Source organism: Lissotriton helveticus, chromosome 1_1, assembly GCF_964261635.1.
Source record: "Lissotriton helveticus chromosome 1_1, aLisHel1.1, whole genome shotgun sequence".
NCBI classification, from domain to species: domain Eukaryota; kingdom Metazoa; phylum Chordata; class Amphibia; order Caudata; family Salamandridae; genus Lissotriton; species Lissotriton helveticus.
Window position 1 is genome coordinate 1973974912 of NC_136057.1, and position 24110 is coordinate 1973999021.

Below are 24110 nucleotides of genomic sequence, written 5' to 3' on the forward strand. Positions count from 1 at the left end.
TAAGCTGCACATACTGATAGTGAGCTACATTGAGGTAGATTGTATGCTAGGTTGCTACTCTCTGCTGGCATGTGGCAACGCTTTTGCTTACCCTTGTTAGTCTTCATCTATCTAATGTTCTCAGTTGTTGTAGTTGCTCTGGCCCGAGTTAAATTCCCCCTTTCTCTCCTTTTTGGCCATAGCATATCATCTCTTACAACCATCACCCCTCCTAAGTTGTATCATGGTCGTTTGTATGCAAGTTCACAGTTTATGGGTTGTGTGAAATAAGTGTTGCAACTAGCGGTGGAAAGCGTATAATTCTTCTGGATATTTTGCTTTCTTATACACTTTTAGAGCGGGGCCTCATATTCCCGAGCGGTTGCCGGGTGAGGTGAGGTCCACTCCCTTGCAAAGCTTGGTGAGTATTTATAGACACAAGAGGTGTGTTCTGTGAATGAGTAAGTAGACTCTAAATGTGGACGGGATATCTTTTGATCCCGTTTGTGGTGTGGCATACACATGTCTTTGCTATGAAATTGTGTGGTATATATTAGTAATGCACATAATCTTGTTTATATTTTTTCAGGATTGTGAAAAGAAATTATCTTCTACATATGGACATTGGGGCTCCAAGTTCATGGTAGCTGATTGCATTTTATTTACGTTCTCACTTCACTTTTACTCACTTTTTGTGGCAGTAGCTTCAAATCTTTGGTCCTGACGAAAGCCTGACGACACGTCTATTGGGCTGAAACATGTTGACCACCTGCACAGCGCCATAGTGTAGTCATTAGCTCCAACTACCTGGCGTGTTTTTAACTTTAACACTCGGACTTTCTTTATTAAATGTGCTCTTGTCTGAGTCGCTAATTTTAATATTCTTTCACCACAGCACTGCACAGACACTTTCATCACCACTCTATGAGTGTAAGTTTGGCACGAGTGTAAGTTCTGCATCCACTCCCGCACCATCAGCTGATGGTTTGGGCGGTAGAGTCGGGTGTTACTACAAATATCCCATATGATGAAACTCCGCCAAATTAGGGTGGTTTGATGGGAATATCTCGGCCAACTACCACTCTAGTATCCACTCTTTTGTAGTCTTCTTGTGTTACCACACGCTTTAGACCTTTTCATCCAATTTGGTATATTAGTGTTGCTGTTGGAGATGGGATGATAGGTCTTTAAATATATCTCCTCTGACCCTTCTTAAATTCTTTAGTTCTTGGGCGATGTGTAGCGTCTTGGTTTTGCGGACACATGTTTCTATTAGTAAACATCTACACAGTACAACACGCCTGTGTACCCACATTCAGGAGCTGTTGTGAGTGTCTTGTTTGTGTGTGCAAGTAGCAATGATGGGCGTATACATGCATTCTGTGTATGCGTATGTGTGTCGCCTGTAGTGTGCCCATGCATGTCATGAGAGGATGCCCAGCATTTTAGGTGGGGTCATGGGTGCATGAAGGTAAGGGGGGTGTCTTCCATGTTAGTGTTGTGTGTGCACGTCCATGTGTGTCTGTGGGGACGCTTGTCCACACTTGTGCCCTCAGTCATGTGATGTTGGCTGTTCTCTCAACATGTGTGCCCGTTACATGGGACATGTTTGCACACAGGATGTTGTTTGTGGGTGAACATTGTGTGATGAGTTAGCTGAAGTACCTTATATTTGGTAATGTCACACAGAGAAGTGTGGCTCAATGGTTAGAGCATAATTACAAAAAGGGGGTGGTGATGGACAGAGTATCTGAGTTAATCAGAACACTCCTACCCAGTCAACAGATCAGGGCTTGATCCATCACCGTTTTTTAGCTCACTGCACCATCCCAGTTCAGAACCTGGCTATATGCAAATTAGTCTGTCCCTGGCCCAGTGCATCATGGGAACAGGGCAGACCAAACTACCAAGCCAATTCTTCACTGGAAAGGAAACAAGCTTCCGGGGACCGGTTTCTGGCATTACAGCCGTCTTCGGCCCGGCTTGCTTGAATCCTGATGGTGCAATGAGCAAGGGACTCATGTCTGAGCATACCCTTCCACACTCATGGTGGCCAAAATAATTACAAAAAGGGGGTGGTGATGGACAGAGTATCTGAGTTAATCAGAACACTCCTACCCAGTCAACAGATCAGGGCTTGATCCATCACCGTTTTTTAGCTCACTGCACCATCCCAGTTCAGAACCTGGCTATATGCAAATTAGTCTGTCCCTGGCCCAGTGCATCATGGGAACAGGGCAGACCAAACTACCAAGCCAATTCTTCACTGGAAAGGAAACAAGCTTCCGGGGACCGGTTTCTGGCATTACAGCCGTCTTCGACCCGGCTTGCTTGAATCCTGATGGTGCAATGAGCAAGGGACTCATGTCTGAGCATACCCTTCCACACTCATGGTGGCCAAAATAATTACAAAAAGGGGGTGGTGATGGACAGAGTATGTGAGTTAATCAGAACACTCCTACCCAGTCAACAGATCAGGGCTTGATCCATCACCATTTTTTAGCTCACTGCACCATCCCAGTTCAGAACCTGGCTATATGCAAATTAGTCTGTCCCTGGCCCAGTGCATCATGGGAACAGGGCAGACCAAACTACCAAGCCAATTCTTCACTGGAAAGGAAACAAGCTTCCGGGGACCGGTTTCTGGCATTACAGCCGTCTTCGGCCCGGCTTGCTTGAATCCTGATGGTGCAATGAGCAAGGGACTCATGTCTGAGCATACCCTTCCACACTCATGGTGGCCAAAATAATTACAAAAAGGGGGTGGTGATGGACAGAGTATCTGAGTTAATCAGAACACTCCTACCCAGTCAACAGATCAGGGCTTGATCCATCACGTTTTTAGCTCACTGCACCATCCCAGTTCAGAACCTGGCTATATGCAAATTAGTCTGTCCCTGGCCGAGTGCATCATGGGAACAGGGCAGACCAAACTACCAAGCCAATTCTTCACTGGAAAGGAAACAAGCTTCCGGGGACCGGTTTCTGGCATTACAGCCGTCTTCGGCCCGGCTTGCTTGAATCCTGATGGTGCAATGAGCAAGGGACTCATGTCTGAGCATACCCTTCCACACTCATGGTCGCCAAAATAATTACAAAAAGGGGGTGGTGATGGACAGAGTATCTGAGTTAATCAGAACACTCCTACCCAGTCAACAGATCAGGGCTTGATCCCCTTTTTGAAATTATTTTGGCCACCATGAGTGTGGAAGGGTATGCTCAGATGTGAGTCCCTTGCTCACTGCACCATCAGGATTCAAGCAAGCAGGCCGAAGACGGCTGTAATGCCAGAAACCGGTCCCCGGAAGCTTGTTTCCTTTCCAGTGAAGAATTGGCTTGGTAGTTTGGTCTGCCCTGTTCCCATGATGCACTGGGCCAGGGACAGACTAGTTTGCATATAGCCAGGTTCTGAACTGGGATGGTGCAGTGAGCTAAAAAACGGTGATGGATCAAGCCCTGATCTGTTGACTGGGTAGGAGTGTTCTGATTAACTCAGATACTCTGTCCATCACCACCCCCTTTTTGAAATTATCAATGGTTAGAGCGGCAGACCCTGATGCAGAGGTCTAGCCCGTGACCAGGGTTCAATTCCCCGCCTCGGCGGGTCTTGGGCTAAAAATTCCACGGACCTGATAATTCTCACCTAGGTGCCTATTCCAATCATGGAGTCCCACTCTGCAACTCTGGGCAATAGCTTGCTTAATCTCCACAACGGCCCCCACAATGCTAAGGATGCCTGGCCTCCACCTTGGGGGTGCCCAGGAGTGGACACCTCACAGGGAAAGCCAGGATGGGTTCCACAGTGGTATTCGTACAAGCGCCTTGAGACCCTTGCGGGTGAGTAGTGCGCTATACAAGTATCAATTTACATTTACATACAATCAGTGTCTTCAACATGTATTATTTGTATTTTGTTGGTCAGGATGTGATAGTGTGGCACAGCTATGCGGTAGTGGTCAATTGACATCTGCTCCCATCTACTCCCACACAGGAGGGCTCCAAATGTGCAAAGACCCTACACTGTGCTGGAGGACATGGTTAACGAGGAGCTGATCCACAAATTCCGGCTTGACAGACGTAGATTGCAGGAGCTTGTAGCCCAATTGACACCTCATCTGCAGCCACGCAGAACATATCCAGGAGCTATTACACCAACAGCAAAGGTGATGGCGGCACTTCACTTCTTCGCAACAGGCACTTTCCAGTACACAGTTGGTCATGCGGGGGGGATGTCACAATCCATGTTCAGCATGGTACTGCGGGATGTGCTTGATGCCATGATGCATTATAAGGATGATTACATCCATTTCCCACGGCCGGCAGAGTTGGCAGCAATCAAAGGGGACTTCTATGCCCTGGCCTAAATTCCACACGTAGTGGGTGCCATTGATGGCACACATATTGGTCTCATTCCACCCCAGGTACGTGAACCCGTATATCGCAATCGGAAGCACTACCATTCGATCAACGTGCAAGTGGTGTACCTGGCTGACAACATCATCTCCCATGTGAGTGCCAGATTTACCGGGTCCGCACATGACTCCCACATCCTGCGGAGCAGCATTGTCCTCCAACTGATGGCCAATCTGCGTCAAGAACGTGGTTGGCTTGTAGGTGAGTGTGCTTTGATGACTATTGTGTTGTATGTGTGCCATGCTGTTCCCAACAATCCTGGTAATGATGTATGTGTCTTTCATCCCTCCACCTAGGCGACTGCGTACCCAAACCGGCCGTGGCTGCTGAGCCCCCTACGGAATCCAACTACCCCAGGTGAAATACGCTATAATGAGGCCCATGGGAAAACACGTCGGGATGTGGAACGTACATTTGGACTGCTGAAGTCTTGGTTTCGCTGCCTGGATAAAACCGGAGGGGCCCTGCCATACTCACCCAGCAAAGTATGCAGAATAGTGATTGCCTGCTGCATGCTCCACAACCTGGCCTTACGCAACAATATTGAACTGATCATGGACCCTGCAGACCAACAGGTTGCTCCGCCTCCCATCGCACCCATGTCCAGTGATGAGGATAGTGGGGAGGAAGAAGGTGTGGACCAGAGGCGTGAGCTCATTGCCCGCTACTTTCCTTGAATGTGAGTAACTACCTCTTGTGCTGCTGTTCAATGCGTGACGTATGTCTGCTGTAGATGGTTGGATGTGGTGTGTGAATGCTGCCTGTTATGTTATGTTTGCACATGGGTGTGGGTCACGGTGTCCGAGCAATGCTCCCTGATGTGTGTCCTGTGATCCGCTGACTTTGTGATGATTGTGGTTTGTGGGATGGTGCAGTACGGGGTTTTGTGATGGTTGTGATTCAGTTTCCTGACCTGTGCTTGTTGTTCTCCGTTTGTCCCTAGGTCACTCACACCGAGCCAGGATTCAAAACAACATTGATCCCTGCACCTGCTGATGACAACAACTGAGACATACCTGTATATAAACATGGAGATCACACAGCATTGAGCGTTACAGTGATATTTATTTACAGGGTGTGGAAAAGAGTTTGTGCATATTTACAAGAAGGAAGTGGTGGGGAAGAGTGAGTTGAAAGTCATGTCAGATGAAGACGCCAATGGGGACACCTCATTGTGTGATGTACACCTAGTCCAAAAGACGTGTGACAATGCTTGGCAATGTGGGACAAGATAGTTCGCAGGGTCAATGCCTGGCTCAAGGAGGGTGAAGTAATTTTTGCCCCCTCTTCGGGCGGGTGGATGGGGCACTGCCACTGCTCTGTGCTGGGTCCAGCCTCGGACGGCCCCTCCATCTTGGAGCCGGAGCAGACCCAGCTGTGGGGGCAGGTTGTTCTGGGTCCACCTCCCTGTCAGTGGCCTCAGGTGATGGTGGCGGTGGTGTTGGTGACCTGTCCCGCTGGGCACTTGGGGGAGGGGGAGGTGGTGTGGCGTGGGATAACCACTCCCTCCAAAGTGCCGTTTGCTGCCCCATGAGGTCCACAAATTGGCCCATACGTGTGTCCATGGACCCCAACAGCTGGCAGGTCTGCTGCGAATCCTGATGTGCCCGATCAGCCTGTGCCTGCGACCGCTGGTAGGAGGTATTCACTCTGGCAATGGCTTCCAGGGTCTTGTTCCCATGATGGTCTGGGTCTTGCCCTCGACCTCCCCTAACACCTCCACTCCTGTTGGTGAGGTGTGACCTCACCTGTGTCCTCTCACGTCCTCACCCCCTGCTTGCCTGAGACGTTGATGGCCCATCATCGTCCGATGGGTCAGGCAGGGTGGCACTGGCAGGGGTGGTGGTGGTGGTGGTGGTGATGGTGGTGCTGGTGGTGGTAGCTGCACAGCTCACAGTGGCAGTTGCTTGTTTAGTACCACTGGCCAAGGTGGTGGAGGCAGGGATGTCCTGGGAGCCTGATGGCCCTGGAAGTGTGCTTGGCACAGCATCGTCCTCTGCACCCGAAGTGTCCTGGGAATCCTCTCCGGAGAGACATGGCTGTGAGGGGGCAACTGGTGCTGGCGGTTGTTGTTTTGCCGTGTCAAGTCGTGATAACCTGAGGGACAAGAATGTAAGAATCAATGCTGTGGACATGACAGGTTTCTTGTAGTTCCATTTCAAATCTCTATGGAATCAGGACATGGTTGTTGGTGTCATCATATTGGAGTTGCACACATGAGTGGACATTTTGGTGGTGTGGAGGTGGGGAGACAATACTTGGCTATGTGTGGTCCTGACCTGCTATTGGATGGTGCCCCTGTGCAGATGGCTACCTACCTGCAAGTTTGAAGGGGGAGCTGCACTGATCACCAATTGGTGGGCGGACCACATCTTGCCCTGGGATTGGACATGTGGGCCTGTTGGGAGTTGTAGTGCAGGACCCCCCCCCCCCCACAGTCCCACCCTCCCAGGAGACATGTGGGCCTGTTGGGAGTTGTAGTGGTGCTGGACCCCCCCCACAGTCCCACCCTCCAAAGAGACATGTGGGCCTGTTGGGAGTTGTAGTGCAGGACCCCCCCACCCTCCAAGGAGACATGTGGGCCTGTTGGGAGTTGTAGTGCTGGACCCCCCCCCCCCCCCACAGTCCCACCCTCCCAGGAGACATGTGGGCCTGTTGGGAGTTGTAGTGCTTGACCCCCCCCCCCCCACAGTCCCACCCTCCCAGGAGACATGTGGGCCTGTTGGGAGTTGTAGTGCAGGACCCCCACCCTCCAAGGAGACATGTTGGCCTGTTGGGAGTTGTAGTGCTGGACCCCCCCCCCACAGTCCCACCCTCCCAGGAGACATGTGGGCCTGTTGGGAGTTGTAGTGCTGAACCCCCCCCCCCACAGTCCCACCCTCCCAGGAGACATGTGGGCCTGTTGGGAGTTGTAGTGCTGGACCCCCCAAGTCCCACCCTCCCAGGAGACATGTGGGCCTGTTGGGAGCTGTAGTGCTGGACCCCCCCCCACAGTCTCACCCTCCCAGGAGACATGTGGGCCTGTTGGGAGTTGTAGTGTTGGACCCCCACCACCACCCCACCCTCCCAGGAGACATGTGGGCCTGTTGGGAGTTGTAGTGCAGGACCCCCACCCCCACCCTCCCAGGAGGCATGTGGGCCTGTAGGGAGTTGTAGTGCTGGACCGCCCCCCCCCCCACAGTCCCACCCTCCCAGGAGACATGTGGGCCTGTTGGGAGTTGTAGTGCTGGACCCCCATCCTCCCAGGAGACATGTGGGCCTGTTGGGAGTTGTAGTGCTGGACCCCCACTACCACCCCCACCCTCCCAGGAGACATGTGGGCCTGTTGGGAGTTGTAGAGCTGGACCCCCCCACAGTCCCACCCTCCCAGGAGACATGTGGGCCTGTTGGGAGTTGTAGTGTTCACTGCTTGACCCCATGCGAGCATGGGAACATTTGTGGTTGATCATGGTGGGTGCATTTGAGCCCTGGCATTCACATTTGGGTGACGGTGTGATTCACATGCATGGTTTGGAGCCTGGGAGATGTGTCTTAGCAATTGTGCAAGGCAGAACATGACAGTGTGATAGTGGTCATTGATATGTACTTACCAGCCTCAAGTCGCTCTTCTATTCCTTCCAGGCTCTCAGGGTGCAGTATGCCAAGCACCTTCTCCTCCCATTCGGTAAATGGTATGGGATCCAGGGGAGTGCCGCCGCCAGTGTGGTGCGCCCGCAGGTGGTTCTTGGCCCGGATGCGCTTCTCCCTTGTCTTGAGGTCATGCCACCGCCTCTGGATGTCGTGTTTGGTGCGTGGCACGGTACCTGAGGCATTGACTCTGGTCACTATCCTGTCCCACATGGTGGTTTTAGTTGCCACGATGGTCTGCTGGACTAGGGTACCAAACAAATGTGGTTCAACACGGATGATTTCATCCACCATGACCTTCAACTCACTCTCTGTGAATTTGGGGTTTTTCTTGGGTGCCATGGTGTGTGATGTGCAAGGTGTTGGCGGTGTGGGGTGTGCAGGTGTGTAGTATGTAGGGATGGTGCTGTGAGGGTTGGTGTGGTGAGTGTGTTGGTGTGCAGGTTGTATGTGTGGTTGTGTGTATCTGTTGTCTCTGATGTTGTGCCTCTTTGTTCCAGCTCTGCTGTGATGCAAAGGATTGTGGTAATGAGAGGGATTCCTTTTATACTCTGTGTGGTGGTTGTGTCCCAATGGTTTATGGCATTCAGGTGTTTTGTGGTTGTGTTGACTTGGGTGCGCTTGTTTGTGCTGGGGGGTGTCATTGGAGCGTGTAGATGTTGGAGGTGGATGTTCAAGGTGGGTGCGTCTTGTGTTATTTTTTGTTTGCTATTTACTACCGTCCGCCATTTTTACTTCGGTTTGACTGCAGGGGTGATGTTCGTTAGGTCCTTCCGCAGCAAAGCTCAGTTTGTCGTTGCTTTTTTTCCACTGCGGTCGTGGAAGTTGGTGAGTTCCGTTGGGATGGCGGGGTTATCCTAATCGTGCGTCCGGAACCTCCGAAGGTGTGACGGCGGTTGAGCCTGTTTCTGCGGCTTTTGCATCTGTGGCGAACGGTGTTTCAGTGGTTCCGTCCGCTTGCGGCGGTCTTTGGTGTGATCCGTCCACCGCGGTCGGTGAGTGTTGACAAAAATATCCTAATCGCACCGGCGGTTTATCTGCGGAGCGGTCGGGGGTATTTTTGCCGTGACCATGGCGGACGGAACCTGTTTCCGTCCGCGATCCTAATAGGCCCCTTAGTGTGTTATAAAATCCCTATTACAAGTATACAGTTATCCATATAGTGACTCATACAATCACTAAGTCTTAGGCACACTTAATTAGATATAACTGCCACATACACTGCCTTTTATTTCAAGTTTAATGGAGATGTACCATTGAGAGAAATATTTCATCACCACCACACCCAGAAACATATACACTCACTGAAACAACTGTTATATTATGTAGTCTTAACCTCATATACCTACTGAATGAACTATTCACAAATTTTTGGGCAATCACACACCCCCCACCAAACCACATAGGCATTCATTTACCCATACAAATACTCAGTTAAGAAACCAATAACAAATATAGTCTTTAAAATAGCAATTAACACAAAGCAATAAAGACTTTCACACAGTTTAGTAACTAAACATTATATATAGGGAGACTCTACAAATTAGTCAAGGAAACAATCAATTACACTGTTACTAAATCCACCATCCACACATTTATATTTATATATCCACTCATTCTTCAATGCAAAGTAGTGTATTTATAATACATATTTAAATATCCAAGCAAACCACATTCACTGGATGATGTCATCAGTGATGTCATTTGAGATGTCATCAGTGATGTCATCAGTGATGTCACTGACCATGTCATGAATGATGTAATATGTGATATCATCAGCAGTGGATTGCGGGCGCGTGAGTTATAGTGAGTACAACTATGATGGGGGAATTTCAATGGTTTTGTATGAGTAAAATGTCCAGCTACCTATAACTGGTGTGAAACCTATGATTTTTTCAGTGAATTTCAAAGGTTTTTTAAATGCTAATTCCTAACTATAACGAGTGTGAAACCTATGGGGCCTTATTGACGAGCCCCTTGTGCCTCCGGAACGTCACTTTTTGTGACGTTCCGGTGACGCAGAAGACTGAGTGATATTTATCAGGCAGGACTAAGCCACTTTTTGTGGCGTAATCCTGCCTGATATATATTAGTCCCTTTAACGCAGTGTCCTGCGTTAAAGGGGCGTGCAATGGGTGTTGCTGGGGGCGTTCCCAGCAGCATCCATGGACTTGAGTAATTTATAGTATCCTTAAAGTCAGTCTTTCAAAAATTCCAAAGTATAGGACATGATGATCCAAATCCAAATGTTTCTCAAGAAAAGTCATAAACCGTGTCCATGGGTCATATCAGCCCAAACGCCGATATTCTGAACGATTGAAAATGACTTTTCTTGAGAAACAATTGGATTTGGATTATCATGTCCTATACTTTGGAATTTTTGAAAGACTGACTTTGAGGATGCTATAAATTACTCAAGTCTGCCCGAATTCTGTGGGTAAAATTGATACCTAATCACTTTCAATAAGAATGTACTTACGACTCGTCTAACATTTGGAAGAAATATCTAGTTATATGGCAACAGGATACCAACATAACTTGAAGGAAATAAGAACGCCCTGAAGAAAGTCTGTTGTACAGAACGAAACCCGTCGGCTGGCTATGGTACATAAACTTAAGGAAAATAAAAGCATTTGAATATACACCAAGATTCAGCGCTTCAATAAGGACTCTAAGTGATATGATTTGATTGGACTTGTTGTGCAAGTGGTGCTGTGCCAAACTTTGGAATATTCTCCACTACTCTCTACTACTCACTCTCTACTACTCCACTACTCTCTAATACTCACTCTCTACTATTCTCTACTACTCTACTACTCTCTACTACTCTCTCTCTACTACTCACTCCCTACTATTTACTATCTACTACTCACTCTCTACTACTCTCTACTCTCTACTGCTCACTCTCTACTACTCACTCTGTACTACTCACTCTGTACTACTCTCTACTACTCACTCTCAACTTCTCACTTTTTACTACTCTCTACTACTCACTCTCTACTACTCATTCTCTACTACTCTACTACTCTCTACTACTCTCTCTCTACTACTCACTCCCTACTACTCACTATCTACTACTCTCTACTACTCACTCTCTACTACTCTCTACCCTCTACTACTCACTCTGTACTACTCACTCTGTACTACTCTCTTCTACTTACTCTCTACTTCTCACTCTCTACTACTCTCTACTACTCACTCTCTACTACTCTCTCTCTACTACTCTCTACTACTCACTCTCTACTAATCACTCTACTACTCACTCTCCTACTCACTCTCTACTACTCACTCTCTACTACTCACTCTCTACTACTCTCTACTAATCACTCTCTACTACTCTCTCTCTACTACTCTCTACTATTCTCTACTACTCACTCTACTACTCACTCTCTACTATTCTCTCTCTCTGCTACTCACTCTCTACTACTCACTCTCTACTGCTCACTCTCTACTGCTCTTTACTACTCACTCTTTACTACTCTCTACTATTCACTCTCTACTGCTCTCTACTACTCACTCTACTACTTACTCTCTACTACTCTCTACTACTCACTCTCTACTACTCACTATCTGCTACTCTCTACTACTCACTCTACTATTCACTCTACTACTCTCTACTACTCACTCTCTGCTACTCTCTCTACTGCTCTCTACTACTCACTCTCTACTCTATATTACTCACTCTCTACTCTCTACCTCTCTATCTCTCTCTGCTTCTCTCTCCACTAGTCTCTACCTCTCTACCCCTACCTCTCTACCTCTACCTCTCTAACTCTCTCTACACGCACATATATACACACTATATATATATATATATATATATATATATATATATATATGCATATATATGCATATGCATTTATATATATATGTATGTGTGTATATTCATATACCCATATATAAACATATATAATCTGCATATCTATATAAATACAAATATAAATGCATGCATACATATACATATATGCATACATATGCATGTTATTTACACGAAAGTTTGAAAAACACTGATAAAAGCAAAGCTAAAAAGCCACCTCATTACAAACAGAATGGCATTAACTTAAACGAGGGCGAGATCTATTGCATTTTCAATGCTTGTTTACTTTGGTTCCATTAAGAAGGCATTCAGATGTGTCACACATTTGCCATAAATTCTGAATGTTAGCACTCTAGATGCTCATTAGATTACTGTAGTAAAGCTACTGCTCACTAGGGAAGTCAGCTGCTGGTATTCAAAGTGCATGTTTCAGTCTGCATGTCAGAATTTTTTTAATAAAATAGAAGAGGATTTGAGAAGTCAAAATAAGCCCTAATTTTTCTTTCTTCAGCACTAATCATAATTTCTATGGCAAAATAAACCCCCTCATTTTGTGCCTTTGCAAATTAAATGTTTTAAATGTAACCACTTTACTCCAATCAAGATGAATTCAGGTGTGCCATACTTTTTGTCATAAGTAAGACTTTTAGCGCTCTAGTTGTTCCTTAGAACACTCTGGGGCATTCTGTCATTGGGCTATACTTGGGCTACATCTGGGGGATATTTGTACTACATTTGGGCTCTTTTGTCTCTGGTGTCCATCTTGGGAGACTTAGTTGTTATGAAGTTTCCTAATTTCCTCATTTACTACAGTCTCCTCAGGAGGAAATACTTTCAGTTTTCTACTTTGATTCCATCAAGAAGGCATTCAGATGTGACACACATTTGCCATAAATTCAGAATGTTAGCATGCTAGTTGCTTATTAGATCACTGTAGTAAAGCTACTGCTCACCAGGGAAGTCTGCTGCTGGTATTGAAAGTGTATGTTTCAGTCTGCATGTCGGAAATTTTTAATGAAATAGAAGAGGATTTGAGAAGTCACTCAAAATGTGCCCTAATTTTTCTTTCCGAAGCACTAATTATACTTTCTATGGCAACATGAACCCCCTTATTTTGTTCCTTTTTAAATTAAATGTTTTCAGACTTACCACTTCATTCCAATCAAGATGGCTTCTGGTGTGCCATACTTTTGTCATAAGTAAGACTGTTAGCGCTCTAGTTGTTCTTTAGAACACTCTGGGACATTCTGTCATTGGGCTATACTTGGGCTACATCTGGGTGATATTTGGGCTACATCTGGGCTCTTTTTTCTCTGGTGGCCATCTTGGGAGACTGCATGTCAGAATCTTTTTATGAAATAGAAGAGAATTTGAGAAGTCACTCAAAATGTGCCCTACTTTTTCTTTCTGCAGAACTAATCATGCTTTCTATGGCAAAATATACCCCCTCATTTTGTTCCTTTTTAAATTAAATGTTTTAAGAGTTACAACTTTATTTCAATCAAGATGGCTTCAGGTGTGCCATACCTTTGTAAGAAGTAGGACTGTTAGCGCTCTAGTTGTTCTTTAGAACACTCTGGGAAGCTGCAGTAGAACACAAAGGAATCAACTGACAGTCTCTTTCCTCGTTGGATGTACATGTTTTACTGAGACTGTCAGACTTCATTCTCAGATGACTGAGAAAGATAATGTGAATTTACAGAAAATATGCTTTCAGTTTAGCTTATAGATCCCCTTCCAAACCACTGCGAGAAAAGCATGAGATAATAGTTTTCTTTCAAATATGATTCATGATATCCCAGCAGAAGGCTTTTTCACATGGTAAAATTGCCTTAGAACACACCACAATTCCAAAAATGAGTATGGTACCATCAACAAATGATTTATAATGTAACTGAAGTCCTAAAACCTTCTATTAACTGCAATGCTTTTTAATGAGGTGCTATCATGTATATTGCTCCCAAGATGGCTGCCAACACTTCTTGGATGTAGTGCTGACAGCCAATCAGATCTCATGAGGAGATTTGTGGTTAGGCTTCGCCCAGATATATAAATGTTTTCTCTTTTGATTTTCTCAGGAACTACTGGAGGGATTTGCACCATTTAAACAAAAGGCCGATCTGCGAATCAGACTCTACCATTTTGCCAAATTTCTTGTAAATCCGTACAGCCGTTCGGGCTGTAGCCGTGTCTAATCGCCCTATGGAAAATTGCATGGGGAAAACACGTTGTGGGACCCCCCTTTTTTCTCAGCCCCCACTTCACGAATCCCCCCAAAACTTTCAGGGAAGGAGCGAAGCGGAGCGGGCCATCTTCTTTGAGAAATTCACAAAGATTCATCAACCGGCGCCAAAGTTATTCCCAATAGAATGTTGCGGATTTCCTAAGGAAACTAGGTCCTAAAACTATATATACCTACTGGTGACTGCCAGTAGGTAATATATATATTTATATATATATATTACTGCTCCAGACTCCTCCAGGTATTCGTACCAGTTAAAGAAGACAGCACTCGCGGGGGTGTTTCCGATCATACAGAAACTGGGCACATCAGACGCGTTAAGGCACTCAGCCTTTGTCAATTGTGCTATAATTGACAAAGGCTGAGTGCCGAAACGCGTCGATGTGCCCAGTTTCTGTATCGCAAAATAAAAACTGATCGGAAACTTGCTGTCTTCTTTAACTGGTACGAATACCTAGAGGAGTCTGGAGCAGTAATACGAAAGACGGGAGCACCCCCATCCGACGCGCACCCGTTCTTGATATATATATTACCTACTGGCAGTCGCCAGTAGGTAGTTATAGTTAGGATTGTTTTCCATAGGAAATCCGCAACATTCTATTGGGAATAACTTTGGGGCAGATTGAGGGATCTGCCTGTAATTTTCCTCAAATTTGCCTCGCTGCGCTCCGCTCCTTTCCTGAAAGTGTGGGGGGGATTTGTCTAGCGGGGGCCGAGATAAAAGGGGGGTCTCAAAACGTGTTTTCCCCATGTTAATTTCCATAGGGCGGTTGAACTCACTTTTAGCTCGAACGGCTGAATGGATTTTCACCAGACTTGGAAAAATTGTAGGGACTAGTAGCCCGATGTGCCTTTGCTATGTCTCAAGATATGCGCTCCAGAGGATTTTGAATAATGTAGGTTAAAAAAAAATATATATCTATAAGCGCACCCCGGTACGCGCACGGGGGAGCGTACCAGCGCGCAACGCGAGTTCGCACGCGGAAAGCTGATTGGCTCTCGGGTGTCTGTAAACATTCCAAACAGTCCAGAGCGGCCGCCATCTTGTGTCTCGGTAGGATTGAGACACAAGAGGTGGCAAAAACAAAGGGGGAAATTACCAAAAGGGGGCAGGGTAGACCCCCCCTGACCCCCTAGGTTTGATGTGGGGACCATAAAAGGGTCCCGTGGGACAAAACATTTTTTACATTTTTTTTTCAATTTTCGCAGGGGGAGCGTCCGGTACGCGCACCGGGGAGCTTAACGGGGAGCGTACCGAAAGGCAAACCCAGTGAAACAGTAAAATAATAATTTAAAGTGCTTAGAGGTAGGGTGGGTCTGCATAGAGTTGTTGTGTTGTGTGGGTGATTTAAGTACCAGCATGTAGGTACCAACACCTTCTCTGTTTTTTACTATGTAATAAACAATCCCTTTGTGTTGCTCCCTCTAGCTCTTTTTCTATTAACATTACTCTCTCTGTGTTCTTCCTTCATGCTCACTCTTTCTTTCTTTATTTATTTATTTATTTTTGTGTGCGCGCCCCGGTGCACGTACCGGTACGCGTACCCTGCAGAAAAAAGATTGACAGAGATTCTTTAAAAATATAGGTTTATTTTTATAAATTAAAGGTAGTTCTAAAAAGAACTGTTTTTTTAAATTCTTTTTGTTGTTTTATATTTTTTTTATTGTTTTTTGAACATTTTTTACTTTTTGGGGGTTTTCTGAACAGTTTTATATTTTTTTTGTATTTTTTATGGGGAGAAACAAAAAACAGGGAATTGTAAATGGCTCAACTGGAGCAAAACAAAACAGAAAAATTAGGGTTTTTTCGGGCACTTATGGTTATCCCCAGCACGGATGATAAGTTTTATACTTTGCTCACCATAGCAAAGTAACTTTCCACAATATTTGCACATGATTTTAAAATCGTTAAATTTTGATTGTATGATAGGCATTGTCTCTGTTGCCTCTGAACCCGATGGAGTTGGTTCTTTCGATGTTGAGGGTCTAGATGTTGATGGGGGTAGCTTACTGCAGAGGTCCCTTACCTCTGCAGCAAAATAGTTGATTGGGTGCCAACGGATCATGTGCCGAATCATGGTATGATTCCCGAAGGGATATTTTTTGTTAGGGTTCCCCCTGGACAGCTCAGCATCACAAATCAGACAAGTCACCTTCGCAGCGTTGACTTTTTTGAAACCCCTTGGGATTTTGTAGAACTGCCATACGAAGTGCTCTTTTGGTTTGTAGGGCTGATTATCTTCAGGCAGGAAATGCCTTGTCTGTCTCTCCTCTTCATCATCCTCCTCCTCTTCTTCTTGACCACCAATGTAATCTTCTGGTGGTCTTTTTGATGGTGGTGGTGGTGGTGGTGGGGCAGATGCTCCAGCTGCTGCTGCTACTGTAGCCATTATAAAGTAGAAAAGATTAGAGACAGATCTCCAAACAGGTCTTTCTCAGTCAAAGGACAAAGTCAGAATGAGGAAAAAAGGTGGGGGCTTTCATCATTTGGAAAACAAAACTGTTCTGGACCAATGAAAATTGTTATTTTCTAGTCACATGACCAGGGCTTTGATCATTTGGAAACCAAAATTGTTGTGAACCAATGAAAAGTGTTATTTTCAAGTCACATGACCAGGGCTTTTATCATTTGGAAACCAAAATTGTTGTGAACCAATAAAAAGTGTTATTTTCAGGTCACATGACCCGACGCGCTTACGCTACGCGCTCCGGGGCGCACCCGGGGCGCGTTGCGTAAGCGCGTCAGGACGTTTCGCGATGGTATGCGCTCGCGTGCTCTTATGCTGTGCGTCATATGACGCATCACGCGGCTACACAATACGTCACGATGTTGTTTTCGTTCGCGGGAATAGCGCTAACAGGACGCTCACCGGTACGCGCCCCGGGGCGTGCCGTTGCACTACGCTTACCGGTGAGCGCATCGGTACGCGCCCCGGGAGCGCTCCAGGGCAAAAAAAAAAACCAACAAAAATATTACATAATTATACAATATGAAATTCGTTATAAAAAATATTACATTTCATACCTATAGAGATTTGCTATTAAAAAACCTATGAAATTCACTGAAAAACCATAGGTTTCACACCAGTTATAGTTAGGATATAGCATTTAAAAAACCTATTAAATTCACTGAAAAAAACATAGGTTTCACACCAGTTATAGTTAGCTGGAAATTTTACTCGCATAAAACCATTGAAATTCCAACGTTATAGTTAGTTGGACTCACTATAACTGGCGCGTGCAATGCACTGCTGATGACGTCACATATTACATCACTCATGACATGGTCAGTGACATCACTCATGACGTCACTGATGACACCATCCAGTGAATGTGTGTCTATCCGAGAAATAAATATGTGTTATATATGTATATGTAAAAGTTTATGTAAGGATAGATAGATAGATAGATAGATAGATAGATAGATACAAGCAATAATAAACACACTTGGGAAATGCAACTGCTAAATGCTTGGATAATAATATGAATTAAAATAAAAGAATAATACATAAGTCAGTTATACTGGACGTCCTCAGGAAATCAGAAAGTTATATAGACTAAATACATCAAATTATTACCTTGGATGTGCACACAGAGTTTCACGCATCACACAAGTCAATACTCTCTAAGTCAACAACCCTCAGGCTTATAGTCTCAAAACACACTAGAAGGTTCCTAGAGGCCTTCCCTCTGCACCAAGGAAACTTACTGGAATTGGCCACTTTCCATGCAAGCATTCTGAAAGCAAAAGGAGTTCCCACGTTACTTCTGCATTCTCAGATGTTCAAACTTTTATCTTTTTGTTTTTTTTTCTTTTCTTTTATTGAAAGTTCATGAAAATAGCATATCAGATACGTAAGAAAAATAAACACATTAACAAAGGGATTCCGAATAAATATGCATACAGGATGTTACAATAAATATAAGACAATAGTATGAGACAAGTTACGATAAATATGTGGAGGACAGGAGTAAATATCAACATAGTTATTAAAAAGCTAAAGGCGCATGCTTTTTAACCGCCTCCATGCTGCCACGGGCGCCCAGATCCTTAGTCCCATGCCCCTGGATTTCGCTCCCTTCAGTGCGTACAGCTCAGACTCAATGTTATGGATCCCGAGCAGCCTACAAATCCACATATGAAAGGTTGGGGCATCAGCGTCCTTCCATGCAGCAGCAATTAATATTCTAAAAACAGCTGTTGCTATAAACACAAGTGCCTCAGACTCTATGCTTAAACCCAATTTGGCATCATACCCGAATATTAAAAGTGTAGGGGATAGGTCGATCCTGACAGCTAGCAGCCCCTCTAAAAACTTTACGATTTCGTTTTTAATTGGCCCTAATTTCTCACAGCTACAAAACATGTGAAGCAGATCAGCAGGGCCCTTACCGCATCTAGGGCAATTGTTATCCGCTCTCTTTCCCCAATCAAACAGTTTTGCCGGTGTATAATATAAGTTAAATAGGGTTTTAAAATGCTGTGCTCTTAAATTTGAGGATCGTAGAAACCTTTTATCCATAAGGATAGCTCTGTCTAGATCAATATCGGGGTCATTCAGTTTCCCAGCCCAGGTAGCCTCTGTCGTAAGCATATCATCTGGCAGCGTTCCCAAGAATAATGCATACATTTTCCTTATGCGACAGCCGCCTCCCTTCATGGAATCTAAAAGTGTACATTCTTTGGATATATCAATGGTGGGGCTTTTGGATTTAATTGTATTAGTCAATTGTATATATTTAAACTCTTGAGGGCCTTGGAGTGAATATCTTGACTTCAGAAGATCGAGGGGCCTTAGAGCATCCTTTACCATAACTTGGCCCAATGTAGTGATCCCCTGACTTTCCCAATGTCTCCAAGAGCCGTCTCTACTTAAGTACGGGAATAGTCCTGATTTCCAAAGTGGGGTATGTTTATTAAACTTCGGAATGCTCTGGTTCTTCTGTATTGCCAGCCATACCACCCGAATATCTTCCAATATTTTGTAACCTGGGGACTTGAAGAAGCGTTTATCATAGTTTCTTAATAATACACCAAACGCCTCGTTCCCTATTGCTAACTGGTATATGGATGGGATGCCACTCTGGGGGTGTATCATGTCAGCAGGGAAGAAAAGTATAGCCATATCTGTGAGGAGACAAGACCAGTGGTATAATTTTAAATTAGGTATACCCAAACCACCCTGTTCCTGGGGTAGAGACATAAATTTGATTGATCTCCTCACCTTTCCGTATTGCCAGAGAAAATTCATAAAAATAGCCTCCATCTCCCTGATCAGAATGTCATCTATTTTAAAGGGGATTGACCTAAACTTATATAAAATTTTTGGGAACATTACCATTTTGATAACATTAGCCCTACCTATAATTGATAAATGAAGAGTATCAATTCTTTTTAGATCCTTTTTCATTTTCAGCAGTAATGTCGAGAAGTTGTCTTTGATAATTTCCTGTGTCTGGGCATTAATTGTAATTCCCAGATAAACTACTGAATCCACATATCTATCATCGACTTTGACTGTTTGGCTTGAACATAAGACCTGTGTTTTTGCCACATTGAGTCTGTATCCAGACGCATTCCCAAAATCGGAGGTGATGTTGATTATTTCCCTCATAGCACTGACAGGATCAACAGTGGTGATAGCTATGTCATCCGCGTATGCGAGGATTTTGGTTTCAAGACCATTGGTAATAATTGGTTTTATATAGATATTACTCATAATGCGGCGAATCAGGGGATCAATATAGAGGGCAAATAGGATAGGTGAGCACGGACACCCTTGTCTCGTCCCTCTTGAGATATGGATCAAGTTGGAACCCTGACCCATTAACTGAATGCTAGCTATTGGATTGTAATACATGGCCTTGATAGCCTGCAGAAAACGAGGACCAAATCCTTTGCCGACCATCACATCCCAGAGAAAGCTCCACCTGACCCGATCGAACGCCTTCTCTGCATCGAGGAGGATCATCGCGATGCCCCCCTCCCCCCGAGCATGCATGTCAAATAAAGTTATAGCTCTTTTTATATGGTCGGTGGTACCCCTTCCAGGGATAAAACCATGCTGCCAGGGAGAGACGAGGCCCGCGATAATCCTCCCCAACCGTGACGCCAATATTTTGGCGTAGAGCTTGTTATCGCTATTGATTAGTGATATAGGCCGATAGGAGCCCGGGCTCTCCTTGGGTTTGCCCTTTTTGTGAAATATCACAATGTTGGTTTTGGTCCAGGATTCCGGTATCTTGCCTGTATTAATAACCCCGTTAAATAGGTCTAGCAGGAGGGGAGCCATTTCTTCCCTCAGGCATTTATAGACCTCCAGAGGTATGAGATCAGGCCCTGCTGCCTTACCTGCGGATAGATCTTTCAGTGCCTGAAGAAGCTCCTCTATAGTAATATCCTGCTCTAGGGATTCCCTCTCATTGGACGTCAGATTACTACCTGTATCCTGCCAGTTTGTACCCGGATAGGCTGTATCAGCATCCTCCTTATAGAGGTCCTGATAAAAACGCCTGAAAACCTCTAAGATTTCTGTTGGTTTTTTATAGGTCTGCTCACCTTCTTTAATTTCAGTGATAATATTTTTTGTAGTGGCTTGTCTTATTCGGAGCGCTAAAGCCCTGCCGGCATTCTCACCTGTTTCGTACATACCTGCTCTGCGGGTCTGATATTCTGCTGCTGCCTTTTTTGCCAATTGCCGCTGGATATCTGCTTTTATAGTATTTAAACTTTCTAGGCTCTGAGACCCCTGGATCCCGTGACATATGTCTCTCCTATGTTGCTCCTCCGCCTTCGCCAGTTTGGCCAAGAGACACTCCCTGTCTTCCTTCATTTTTTTTTCCAGCCGTGCCGAAAAACTAATTGTCTCTCCTCTTAAACCAGCCTTAAAGCTATCCCAGACAATACTGCGGGATGCGCTATATCTATTAGCGTCAAAGAAGGATTGGGACCACCCTTTAATATGCGCTATATAATTGCTGTCCACTAGAAGCTTTCTAATAAATGTCCATGGTCTCATTTCTTCCCTTGGTTTGCTGATAGATATATTCAAGACAAGGGGGTTGTGATCGGATATTAGCTTAGGGAGCATTAAAATTTCGACATTGCTAAGTTGTGTGGCTGATACTAAAAAATAATCCAGTTTTGTATATTTATTGAATGGGTGTGAGAAATATGTGAACCCAGGATCATCTTTCTTTTGATTGCCCCAGACATCCTTCAGGCCGTAAGAGTGAATTATAGAGGACACCGCCCTGAATACCCGGGGCTTGCGGCCACTGTATGGGGTATTGCCTGTGAAATCGGCTGAGATGTTAAGATCACCGCAGAATACCATGGGTGACGGCCAGTTAGTAAGCTCACGCTCAATGTGGTCCATCACCCCTGGGTCGTCCAAATTAGAACCATACACTGAGCATAGAGTGATTCCTATTTTCAGCTCACATATTGCCCATCTGCCCAACGGGTCAGCTTTTGATTTTTTAGCCCCCCCCCAATCCTACCCGGCCTATAATTGCTACCCCCCTTACAGTAGAGGTCTGTGAGGAACAAGACAAGATTTCATACCCCCTCATATTCAACCAATGTTTCTTTTTCCATGGTAAATGAGTCTCTTGAATACACAGAATGTCGGCCTTGATTAATTTGACATACTCCTCAAACTTTTCCCTCTTTTTCCAGTCATTCAGCCCTCCTATATTGAGGCTAACTATCTTAATCCTTGACATACCCCTGGAGAGAAACAAGCCAGCATACTAACCAATCAAATTTTATCCTGAATCTATCAGCGACAAATATCACAGCTATCAAAATCTCAAATGTATCAATGAACGTGTTTATTGCATGAACTTTCTTTTTTTTGCTTTTTCCCCTTCCCCCCCTCCCTCAGGAGTCCCCTCCCTCCCCACCCCCCTGACCCCAACTCACTCCCAGGTGAGGCGCGCAGACTGAGTCTGTGCGTGTGATGGGTGCGGCCCGGCAGTGGGCACAGTGCGATCCAGAAGAATAGAAAAAACAAAAATCAACTTCAACCTCAACCTCAACCATGAGTTCACCATGAGTTAACACACTTTCCTCTGTGCAATTCAAACTAGAGCTTGAACTGATCTAAACCTTAGGTTTCAGCCCATGACAGAGATTAGAACCTTAGCCTTTATTGGCTTATATAAGTAATGAAACTTATTATAGAGAGTCTAGAAACTCCGGAGCCTTGATTTCCGAGGAGAAATATATGGTCTTGCCTTGGTGGATTATCTTTAACTGAGCAGGATTAATAAGATAGACCTGCACTTTTTTGTCCTGAAAAGGTTTGATTAATTGTCTTAATCTCCATCGTCGTTCCACGGTGGAATGGCAGAAATCCGGCCTGACGAAGAAGGACCCCCCTTCAAAGGTTCTTTTGGAGTCTGGCCGGACTTTCTCTGATATAGACTGTCGAAGGAGAAAATTGCCTATGTAGATCAAGATTGCTCTAGGCTTATCACCTTCTCTGGCGTTTTTTCTCAGTCTGAAGGGAGTCCTATGTGCTCTCTGGATTTCGGTGGCCCAGTTCCAGCCGGCAATGTCTGGAAAAGCTTTCTCAAATGTTTTTACGATGAACATTTTGACATCCTGACCCTCTGCCCCTTCAGGAATACCCAAGACCCTAAGATTGTTCCTTCTTTGTCTGTTCTCTAGGTCTTCCAGCTTCCACTGGACGTCGATAGCTTGAGCTCCAAGTGTTTCCACTTTATTTGTGGCTGCGGCCGCCTCGGCCTCTGTAGCAACTACCCTCTCCTCGAGATTTGTGACCCTGTCACCAACATTTACCCAGGCTTTTGAAAGCTTTCTGACCACTGCTTTCATCTTTCTTATCGCGGCTTGGGATTTGAGGCTGTCTGACCGGGTCTCCTCTCTGTGTGCAGTTATACCTTGATGGATTGATTCCATCATCGCCATCATTGACAACTGCGTAGTATCGTCGCGCCTCGCGTTACCCTTAGCCGGGTTAGAGCTCCCCTGAAGAGATGTCGTAGGAGAGTGATCCCAAGTTAGTGCTGTGTGGGCCCTTTGTGGAGGCACGTTTTTGATGATAGATGGTGGTAGCCCTGCCTCACTGTCGCTCTCTGTTTCCGGATTACTATCGTCGATATCAGAGCTGTGTGGCTCGTCATCCTCTTCTGACCAAATGGCCTCCTCTGTGACAGAGAAGAAGCACTCACTGGGGGTCTTCACCTTCTCCCTCTCACCATGAGTGACCCCGGGGTAGATTGCATTAGCTTTAGAGTTGGCGAGTAGGCCCATATATTCCTCAGGGGCCATGGTAGAAATGGTGCTCTCTTCAAATACTTCAGCTGTTATTGGGCCTCCTTGATCGCCCTCATTATTAATTGGTATGGCCACTGATACTTGTATTGGAGGGTTCATTGCATCCTCTGAAGGTAGTGGGGTGGTCACCTCAATGTTGCGGGTGGTACCGGAGTCGTCCACCCCCAATACAACACCTAGAGGCTCTGATTGTGTCATCGGGATCATTCCCCCGCCAGCGACGTTCTCCCTGGGTTCCCCCTCCTGACATGGCTGAGGATGCTGTATCTGCAGATGAAACTGCTGTTGCTGGGGATTAGGAGCTGGTTGCACTGTTGGCTGTACTGCTGGCTGTGGTGCTAGAACTATATCAGAAACCTCTAATGGAGCAATGCCCGGAGTAATAGTCAGTACAGGTGGAGAAGGCAGCTCTAACAACACAGGTAAGATAGGCAATACCAATGAGCCCGGCAGCACAGAAGCTACTGGGGCTGGCTCAGTATCCTTCAGTTTTTTTTTCCTTTCATTATGATTCAGCATTTCCACCACACTGACAGTTGCAGTGGCTGTAGCTTGCCGGGTTCTGACTGAGGGGGGGCGCATCTCCTTAGGGGTGTTCTGCCCTGTAAGCGATTGCAGCTTTGTCCGCCCTGATCCAGCTTCTAATGCAATTCCCTCCATCCCAGTATTTGCCACAGTGTCCATGCTTACAATACTGTCTGTAATGCTATCGTCAGCCAAGCCTT